General features: G+C 48.5%; 1 long non-coding RNA gene across 1 annotated transcript; it reads left to right on the top strand.

Moving 5' to 3' along the window:
• The first annotated feature begins 2,070 nt into the window (after nt 1-2,070).
• On the top strand, nt 2,071-10,475 carry LOC132654554 (uncharacterized). Its single transcript, XR_009592182.1, has 3 exons — nt 2,071-2,716; nt 6,926-7,085; nt 9,261-10,475. It is a non-coding gene; the product is annotated as an uncharacterized LOC132654554 (long non-coding RNA).
• Nucleotides 10,476-10,817: the final 342 nt, after the last annotated feature.

Below are 10,817 nucleotides of genomic sequence, written 5' to 3'. Positions count from 1 at the left end.
GCTGCATCCTTCACGCCTCTGTATCTGGATCCTTCTGTGAGTTTTACTGCAGAAGCCCTGCGTTTCCTCGTGCCTCCGTGTCCGTATCCCTTGTGGCTAGTTTTCTTATTACGTGATGATAAGGCTGCCTGGCGGAAACAACTAAAGGATGAAAAGACTTATTGTAGTTCATGGATTGGGAGGTTTAAGTCCACAGTCGTTGGTTCTGTCGGTTCTGGTAAGGCAGAATGCAGCCGTGGTGGGAGTAGGTGGTAGGGGGCTCTCCTCAGGGTGAACAGGGAGCGGAGAGCAGGGGGACCAGGAGCCAGGTATCACCTTCAAAGCAAGCCTCCAGCCACTGCTTCCTCCAGCATGCCCCACCTCCTAAAGTTTCCAGAACCTTCCAAATAGCGCCTCCAGCTAGGGACCAAACATGCAAACCAGTGTCCTATGGGACACATTTTATACCAAAGCCTAACAGTGCTCAGAGATGGCATAAAACCAATGTTATTAAAACAATCCCAAACATTTTACCATTTTACAGAACTTAAAAATAACTCCCTCCCTCCTTCTCTCTCCTTCCTCCCACCCCTACACACACACACACACACACACACACACACACGTTTCTTTTCTTTTTCGGGTCGAGGTTGCAAATGATGGAATGCCTCTAGGATTTTCTCTGAGATCCATCAGAGCCCCGCGATGACGACCCCTCCATTTGTGTCTTCTCAAACCCTGCGTGTTTGCAGAGCGCCCCCCTCCCCCCGTGCCGTGGTCAGTGACCTCCCGCCCTCTAGGTTCGGTGCCCTGGCTGCGCGCAGTCCTCCGCCTGTGGCTGCGCTGTAGCTGACGGGTTAATCCTCCCGGTGCTGAAGCCTGACACCGAGTGAACCGCAGCCGCCCCCGCACAGCTGTTCCTGCCTCTCACGCGCCTGACAAGGAGCATTCGATGCCTGACCTAAACCTCACCTGTTGCAACGTGACTCCACCTCGAAGACTGGCTCTGTCAGAGGGCCAGCGGTTAAATCGCACACCCCTGCCATTGGGCCTGCTGTCGGCCAGAGAGCTCCGAGGAGCCTGGGGAAGGAGCTCCCGGCCAGTTGCAGAGACAGCACATCATAAATCACGCGCTGAGCCACATGTGCTGTGAAGGTATTGGGGGTGGGGGGCGGGAGGGGCGGGTGCAGAGAGCAGAAGCGCCGGCGTGGGACCGTCTGGCTGGGCCCACGGAGGTGCAGGTTCACTCGGAGCACGGCTTGGGGCTGGACAACAGCTGATACCCCTCCTTCTGGGAACGCTTTCCTCTAAATTCTCTTCTGAATCCGAGTAGTCTCCATCAATCTCCATTCTTGTAGTCAAGGTTCAGCCCTTTCACCCCCACCCCCGGTGGGGGAGGTTATTTCTTATTTCCGAGAGCTTAGTGCGTGCATCTCCTTCCCAGATTTCCCAGTAGAACCCTAAAGTCCTCAAGGTGATATGCCCGGTGGGGCCGGCGCTACCAAGCACTGGGCTCGGGGCCGCATAAAAACAGAAGCACCTGGTGCCACCCACTGTGTGGGTGAGGAGACAGTGCTCCTGAGCCAGGAGCCGGGGCCCTCGCCACACACTAACCGTAAGCTTGACAGCCTCCGGGTTGTGAGCAGTTGGTTACTGTCATCTATAAGCTACCCGCTCTGTGGTGTCTTGTTGTAGCAGCCTGAGACACCAAGGTACTCTCTCTATAGCAGAAGGGCCGTGAAGGCGAGGACAGTGCCAGGCAGCCAACATGCTCAGTAGATATACGAAGCCCATTCTCCTGGGCTTGTTCGGCTGACATGAGGGGGGGAGATGATGTTTGAACTGGACTCCTACTACTAACCCCGAGGCTGAATGCTCAAGTTCTCCCTCCAGTTTGTTGCTATAAAGCTCATCATCCCGCTGTACCTCCTGTTCTTCTCTGAAGCTGCCTGGATACAGTTCCATTGCTGAAGTTGCTAAAGACAATGGAGATTCCAACAAGCCACAGCCAGGCTTTCCGAGACCCAAGGTCATGGCCACAGCCATGGAAAAGGGGAAAGAGCACTTCTTTCCCTTTCGAAACCCCTGCCACGGGGCTCCAACATAGCCTGGGGCTGTGCCTGGCACACAGAGGGTTTTAAATAAAACAAAATTTTCATATTTACTTCTGGTGCCTTCCTCCTTGCATCTATATACATGCATAGGAAGAGGACATCCTCTGAGGACAGTCCTCAGAATCCCTTCTCTCCACTGATCACAGCGGCCTAGGAATTGGGATGAACTTATTGGCACAGCTGTTCTTGGGGCCAGGGACCCAGGAGTTATGTATGTACCGCCCTCTGCAAAGGATGGAAGAGATGACTTTTGGTCCACCTGTGGCATGATGGCCCTGGAGCTTGAAGAACACCATCAAGTCCTCACGATGAATGGGGAGCCTTGGGGGCAACATAGAAACTTGTCCTGTCCATGGTGTGTTTGTCACTCAGATTTTATACAATATTCTGGAGTTTATGTGTAGCCAGGAAATCAGTCGATTAGGCTGGGACTCCGGCTAGGAACCATAACTGAATCTCACCCAAAGATGCAGCTCCTCAGTAAGCCCGAGGGCATCCTGTTCTGCCATCCAGGAGAGATGCCACAGAGCGTGTGGACCACACAGAAGGCACCATGCTTCCTGACAGTACAGCCATGACTGGTTCTCACAGTCCTCAGCAGTGTCCCGATGGCATACTACTTGGTGTGTGATGTGTCCAGCTGAGTGTTGATAATCTGCTTTGTGTTACCATGTGGTTTGGTAATCCATCTGCAAGATGGAGACACGCATTCTCTTTTGGTTGTTGTTGTTTTGTCGTTGTTATTCAGTAATCAACAAATAGGTTTTATTGGGGGTTTTTTGGTTGTTTGGCTGGTTTGCTTTGCTTTTTGCGGTGGGACTCTCATATGGCTCAGAATGGCCTCAGATTTGCTATGTATCAAAGGATGACCTTGATCTCCTGATCCTCTTGGTTGTACTTCTCGAGCACTAGAATTACAGATGCATGTCACCATGCTTTTGCTAACTGTTGAATGCTGACTGGGTCACAGATTACTCCTTTCAGAGCCATAAACAAAAAAGATGAGGCTGGGGCTGGAGACCTGGCTCACTGTAATATATATATATATATATATATATATATATATATATATATGTGTGTGTGTGTATTACAGTGATATATATTACAGTAATATATATATGTGTGTGTGTATTACCCAGAGAATAATACATTATATATATATATCCACACAAGCATAAGGACCTGAGTTTGAAACCCCAAACTCACACAATAGCTTGTCACAGTGGTCACAGTGTAAGCATCTGTAATACCAATGATCCAATGGGGAGAGAGGAAATATAGACAAGAGAGTCCCAGGAAGCTTGGTAGGCCAGCTAGCCCTGGCATGTGGAGTACAAAAAAACAACAAAAACAAAACAAAGAGACATTGTCTGGAAGGAGGAGATAGATTGTGAGGACTGAGGATTGACATCCAAGGTTTGTCCTCTGGCTTCCACACATGTGTACACACACACACACACACACACACACAGAGAGAGAGAGAGAGAGAGAGAGAGAGAGAGAGAGAGAGAGAGAGAGAAAGAGCAAGTCCTGTTTATTCTAACCATAAATGAACATGTCATAAGAAAAGAAAGAGTGAAGTAAGCAGATAACTTGTTAGAGTCAGACTGATGAGCCTGGGCCTGGGCTTCACTGCGCTTCTCCTTCACCTCTCCCCTGCCCCCACCCCCGTTTATTGTCTAGCATGCACAGGAGGAGGAAAGCTCACTTACTGGTGGCAGCAGCAGCCTGACACATCAGTGACTCCAGATAGAGATGCCAGGCAGAGCTTCCCTGCCAAGACGTTGTAGAGCTGCCTAAGAGAGGACTTTGACCCTTTAACTTTCCCTTCTTTTGGAAACACAACGGGGTCTCCGGAGGCATGGCAGCTATCTTGTGGTCCTGAAGATGTAGTTACAGGGAAGAAATTCAACATGTTTTGATGACACAATAGAAGCAAAAGACAACCGGAATCCCTGGTGCCATCATGGAGCCTTGCACAGCCTTCACCCAACTTCCCAGGGTGTTTCAATACTGGCCGAGACAAACCAGGCACAGTGGTGCTTGCCTGTGATCTTCTGTGAGGCCAGAATATCAGGAGTTCAAGGCTCCATTGGGATGTATAGTCAGGTCCAGACTGGTCCACACTACACCAGCCTGGGTCTCAAAAAATAAAAGGCTGAGAATGCAGCTCAGTAACAGGGAACTTGCAAGCATGTGCAAGACCCCGAGTTTAATCCCCAGACCTGCTGCTGCTGCTGATGATGGTGGTGGTAGTGGTGGTAGTGGTGGTGATGATAATGATGGTGGTGGTAGTGGTGGTGATGATAATGATGGTGGTGGTGATGATGGTGATGGTGATGATGATGATGGTGATGATGGTGATGGTGGTGATGATGATGATGGTGATGGTGGTGGGGGTGATGGTGATGGTGGTGGTAGTGGTGGTGATAATGATGGTGATGGTAGTGATGATGATGATGATGATGGTGATGATGGTGATGATGATGATGGCGGTGGTTGTGGTGATGATATTTGCACCAAATAATAATAATTGTAATAATGCTAACCCATGAAACAAAGCTCTTTGAGTGTAGTTCCTCTAGGTTTGAATCAGCAAGAGACTTTGCTAATAGAGCAACATGAAATGCTAAGACTGAAGCCATGGTGTGGCTGTGGGCATCCTCTTTGAGGTGACATGCAGTTGAGCCTTGAATGGTACGTAGCCATCTGTAGCCAAGGGTGAAGAGTAACAGAAAGAACAGCAAGTGCAAAGCCTCTGAGACAAAAACAGGTCTGACGTACCTTGGGAATAGGGGGGTGCCTGATACTTCACAAACAAGGGGGATTTTCATTACCCTGAAGGTTCTGGAGGGGAGGGAGGGAGAGAGCCCACAGGGAGCTCTGTGAGCTGGGTCCAAAATTCTGGATTCTGTCTTAATTCCAAAAATGAGGTAGGAGATGGTCAGACCTAAGATAGAGTCTGTTTTTTTTTAGAACAAAGCATATGTTAAATTTTATTACTGTATGTATATGGTATGTGGGGGGGCATGTGTGTGCATGTGTGAGTGTGTGGGGGGTGCATGATGTGTGTCAATGGGTATAGTGTGTGTGAATGTCTGTATGTGAGAGTGGGTGTGAGTTTGTGTGTGGTGTGGATGTGTGTGTTGGGAGTGTGTGTGTGTGGTGTATGTCTGTGAGTGTGTGTGTGTCTGTGCATGTGTATACACCATGGTGCATTGCGGAGGTCAGAAGGTAACTTGGAAGAATCCGTTCTTTTCTCCCACTACAGCATCCGGGCATAAGCTTACATACCTAATTCTTTTACAGGCTGAGCCAGCTCTCCTGCACTGAGATGTATTTTAGAAATAAGTCCTTTGGTGGTTTTTGACTGACTGAATATAGGAAATGGGGATACGAGGACTTAAAAAAAATATGTCCTAGACTTTTGTTTGGAACCATGTAGAAGGTGGAAGCATTCCTTGAGTGAGGAAGAGAAAGAGTGGGAGAGAACTTGGTGGGAAAAGAAGGAGGGGATGCAGATTAAAGAATCTCAAGTCGAGGCCTCCTCCAACAGCTGATGGAAATAGATGCAGAGTTCCACCTCCAAGCACTAGCCGGGTGGGAAACCCTACAGAGGAGAGGCAGGAAGGATTGTAGGAGCCAGAGGGGTCGAGGCCACCAGGAGAACACAGACTCAACTAAGCAGGGCTCGGAGGGGCTCACAGAGACTGACAGGACAGTGGCCGAGCCTGTGTGGGTCTGCACTAGGCCTACGCATGTGCTGTGGTTGTTCAGCTTGGAGTGTTCGTGGGACTTTTAATAGTGGGAGTGGGTGTATCTCTGACTCGCTTGCCTGCTCTTAGGACCCCTTTTCTCTTACTAGGCTTCCTCATCCAGCCTTGATGTGAGGGTTTGTGTCTAGCCTTATTGTAACTTGCTATGTCATGTTTGGTGGATATCCCTGGCCTGCTCTTCTCTGAAGGGAAATGGAGGAGGAGTGCAACTGGAAGAGAGGGGAGGAGGGAGGAGAGGAGGGAGGGGAGCTCCAGTGGGGGTGGATTGTAATGGGAGAAGAACACACAAAAAGAAAAAAGGAATCCCCTGTCAAGTTGCATTTGAGAGGCCATTTCAACTGTTAGCAGCCCTGCAATTGGGGTAACTGGAGGGGCAGACCAAACTGCGGCCAGGCCGTGGGAACCGCCCACCTGGGGACAGAGTTCAAGTCATGGGTCTGTGTGCAATTTCCTATAGCGCCGACATACAGAGCTGGAATGGAAAGAGAAAACCAACAGACAGGAGCAGAGCCAAGAGGCACCAAAAAGGCAGGAAGAAGATGGGGAGCGCATCAGCTCAGATGAGGAGAGGTGGGGTGGGCGGAGAGGTTAAGAGCTGTTTCACAGAGGATGTGTGAAGAGCCTTGTTTTTGTGGGATGAAGGCAAAATGAGATGAAGATCTCTTCCCTGTAGAATTTTGCTCTGAATGAGAGCAGATAATGGGGTCAGTGGGGCTTGGGAGACTGGAGGATTTGGGAGGACTTTTTTTAGGGGTCAGAGCCTGTTTGCATAGCTCAGCAAGACTAGACATTTCTTGAGCTCCTACTACATGTCAGAGACACATAAACAATTTCCCCTGATTCCTCCCAATGGAGCAGCAAAGAAAGCTAGGCGTCTGTTGTTTGTTTGTTTTCTGTACTGTCTGTAGAGCCCACAGTCTTATGCATGAGGGTAAACACTCTACCACTGAGCTACATCCCTCACCCCGTGTTTCTTAAGACCTTATTTTATGGAGCCAAGGGCAGCCTCAAACTAGCTAGACCTTGAATGTCTGATCACCCTGCCTTCACCTCCAGATGTTGTGAAGAACATCAGCTCCCCAGCCTTCTTCTTACCTTTTATTTTGAGAAGGAGCCTCATGAAGTTGATCATACTGGACTTGAATTCTATAGCCAAGATTCCTCCTGCTTCAGCCTCCCGAGTAGCTGGGATTACAGCCTGCACCACCACACCCAGGTAAGGTTGGGGTTGTTCACCATATTCATGATTGTGAAAGAGACAAAGTATTTGCTGGTACTTCCAACTTGAGTAAGGCATCTGAACGCTCCTGTGTATTATCTGTGCAACCTTGACCAATTTTACCTTCATTTACTCATCTGGAAAAAAAAGTGAGGATAAAAATCGTACCTATCTCAAATGATTGGTTTAAAGATTAAAATGAAATAATCTACATAAAACAGGTAACTCAGGGACTCACACATAGTAAGTGCTCAGCAAATGTTAGTTCTGGGCCAGCAAGATGACCCAGCAGGTAAAATCACTTGCCACCAAGTCTGAAGTCCTGAGTTTGATCCTTAGAGTCCCTACGGTAGAAAGACAGACTAGACTTCCATAGGTTGACTCCTAACCTCCACACACATAGAAAATAATAATAATAAAAAATAAATGTGAATTTAAAAATGGTTCTTTGCTGTTGTTGTTTTGCACATGGTCCACATAACCTTCCATATAGCTGACCTCAAACTTGTTTTATGGCTGAGGATGGCCTTGAACTCCTGGTCCTCCCACCCCTGCCTCCTAAGTAGGGGATTGTAGATGTGAGGCAGTCCCGTCAGCAAATAGTAATTTCAGAGATTAAAAAAACAAACAAAACAAAACAAAACAAAAACAAAAAGAGAGCCCCAGGGAATCTCTTCATGTATTTATCAAGTATATTGAGATTCTATATTTTACTAAACCAAGGAAAGCCAGACAGAGCACAGTGGCCTGGCCTGTTCTCATAGAGTTTGCAGTCTGTGACAACCATGGCCATCATGATAATGGTGGTGATATCAACAACAGCCTGAGGTGAGAACCTCTTGTGCTCTGTATGGAAAAAAATCACCTGTCCATAAAGAGCTGAGGCAGGAAATAGGAGGTGAGAGTTCCAGAAGAGAGAGGGATGAACTCTGGGATAGCTTTGGAGGGGAGATTCCCTCATCCCACCCTGACTCTGAGGAAGACAGACACATGAAACTGAGGAGAGGTAACCAGCCATCAGTCACACAGAGCATAGGATAAATGGGTAAGATAAGCTATGAGCTAGTCAGGGAACGAGCCAAAGCTTATGGCCCAGGCATTTATTAGTAAATAATAAAGCCTCAGAGTCATTATTTCAGGAGCTGGGGTGTGGGTGCGAAAACACGTGGTTACAGCAGCCAGCCTGTCTTTCCTATGTGTCTGGCTCTGGATGCAGCACCACAGCAAGTAACAAAAGAAGAATCTATGTTCTTCTCTAGTGTGATCCTTCCCAGGGGTATCATTTTGCAAGAAGAATAAAACTCAGCCGTAGTGGAATAATCCCGTTGTGCAGGGGCAGGTTATTGGAAAGAAGCAGCAGAGCTGATGGCTGCCCATCCCTACCCCTCCAAACCATCCCTCATAAGTGTTACAGGCTAAGCTATGGCTCCTCTGGATGTGCTCCCTCAGCAGGTGACGCTGCCCAGAGACAAGGTGATTGAGGGCTGGAGAAATAGTTCAGCGGGTACGCACATTTGCCGTGCAAGCATGAGGACCTGAAACTGTGTCTCCAGCCCTTGCAAAAGAAGCCTGACATAGCTGCTCATCCATCTCTAACCCCAGTGCTGGAACAGGATGCAGAACCCAGAAAATCGCTGAGACAGGCTGAGTCAGCTAGAGATGACTCAAGGGATGAGATGCTTAAGGGAGAGAGATAGAGCAGGATGCCTGGTGTCTTTTTCTGATCACCACACATGCAAATAGAGATGTGCGCACCAAATGTGCATGTGCCCACCACATACAATATGAGAGAGAGATTAAATTAAAGAGGTAAGGAAAGGAAAATGGGGTATCTATTACAATGATGAAACACCACGGCCAAAAGCAACATGGGAGAAGAAACTTGGCTTACACTTCCGCACCACAGTCCACAACGAAGTCAGAGCAGGAACTCTGGGCAGGAAACCGGAGGCGGGAGCTGAGGGAGAGGCCGTGGAGGGGTCTGCTTACTGGCCCAGTCCCTTAGTTTGCTCTGTGTGCTTTCTAACACAGCCAAGGACCTCCTGCTCAGATGTGACACCACTCACCATGGGCTGGGCCTGGACACATCCGTCATTGATTAAATGCCCTACAGGCTTGCTTACAGGCCAGTCTGATAGAGATATTTCCTCAGTTTACATTCCTTCTTCCCAGATGACTACAGGTTTGTGTCAGGTTGACAGAACCCAAGCGGCAGGGCACGGCTCTAATCTAACACTGATGTCCTGAGAAGAGGAAGCTGGAACACTGAAGCACCCAGGAGAAGCAAGACATGAACCAGACGAGGGAAGAGGCTGTGGGAAAACCAACCCTGCCAACACCTTGACCCTGGAATTCTAGCTTCAGAAACACAACGGAAGAAATTCTGTGGCCCAAGCCATGAACTGTGGTATTTGGTTACGTCAGCCCAAGCAGAGTCATAATAAACAAGCCAGCCCTGCTCAAGACTGCAGGATCTCAAAGCACTGTGGTGGAGATGGGACACCCCCCCGCCCAACAAGCCACCAAGCAAGGAGGACACTACCTGACCCATGGAGATCCTGGGCTTCGAGAGTGAACAGTTGGGTAGGAGCTGGGGAAATAGAAGATGAACCATGAGAATGTCTTCCAAAACCTTGCTGAGCCCCAGGTGGCAATGAAGGCACTCTGTGGCACTGGCCCAGGACAGCTCGTTTTTCACGAGTTTGTCCTCCTTGGGCATCGTTTGGGTTATTGTCACTATGCTCTATCACAGGTTGCCATTTTATTGTTATTTCATTGCCATGTTCATTCGTGAGAGGAGACAATCTTCCCACTGTACCCAGAGGAGGCTGAGGCAGGGGAGGAAAAGTCACCCTCCTGGGGCCACACAGGAATCCAGGGCTTAGCAGCAGTCCTCTGCTGGTAGTGTAACTGAGTCTAGCACAGCAGTAGGTGAGTGTACCCTGTGGTCCGACAGCTTGGAGTCCTTGGAGTACACGCCCACAAATGGTACAGATTTACAGGAACACAAAATAAGCCAAACTCATAAATATAAATATGTGTATATTCTCTGTCATACGAAGAATTTAGGTTCACATTTCCGTGTGTATGTGTGTGCAGTCATGCACATGTCTGTGATACATGTGTGTGGGGGCACTGGCATCTCGAGGCCAGAGGTCAATGTCTGATGCCTTCTTCCACGAAGGCATCTCCCTCTTACTTTTTGAGACAAGGTCCCTCATTGACTCTGGAGCTCACTAATTCATCAAGAACATATGGCCAGTGAGCTCCAGGGATGCCCTGTCTGTGCTGTTGTAAGATTGCAAGAATGTGATCACAAGTTAATAACTTCCCTTCACAGAAAAACACACCTGTACAAAATAAAATAAAACACTATCAAGTTAAGGAGATACATTTCCTTTCTTTTATGCAACTCCTCTTTACCCAAGACACTGTTTGGCTAAGTTGCTTAAAGTGTGGGGGAGGGAATAACAAATGGCAGTAGGAAAACCTCAGGACTGATATGTCTCTCCTCAAAAGATGCTATTCCTCCACAGAGGCTCAGGATCCCAGCCAACGAGCCAGAGATTTTGACAAACACGGGGAGCTGGTGGGACCCTTTCATGGTCATTCTTGGGGTCCCTGGAAGATATCTGTATCCCCACCCCTCAACTCTTCTACAGCCTCTTAACCTGTGTCATGAAATTCTCTTCCAAATCTTTTTGGGAGAAACGAGCGCTTCACTTCCTC

Source organism: Meriones unguiculatus, chromosome 6 (assembly GCF_030254825.1).
Source record: "Meriones unguiculatus strain TT.TT164.6M chromosome 6, Bangor_MerUng_6.1, whole genome shotgun sequence".
In the NCBI taxonomy this organism is placed as follows: Eukaryota; Metazoa; Chordata; class Mammalia; order Rodentia; family Muridae; genus Meriones; species Meriones unguiculatus.
Note: the sequence above shows the minus strand (reverse complement) of the source record. Positions and strands in the feature narration are given on the sequence as shown.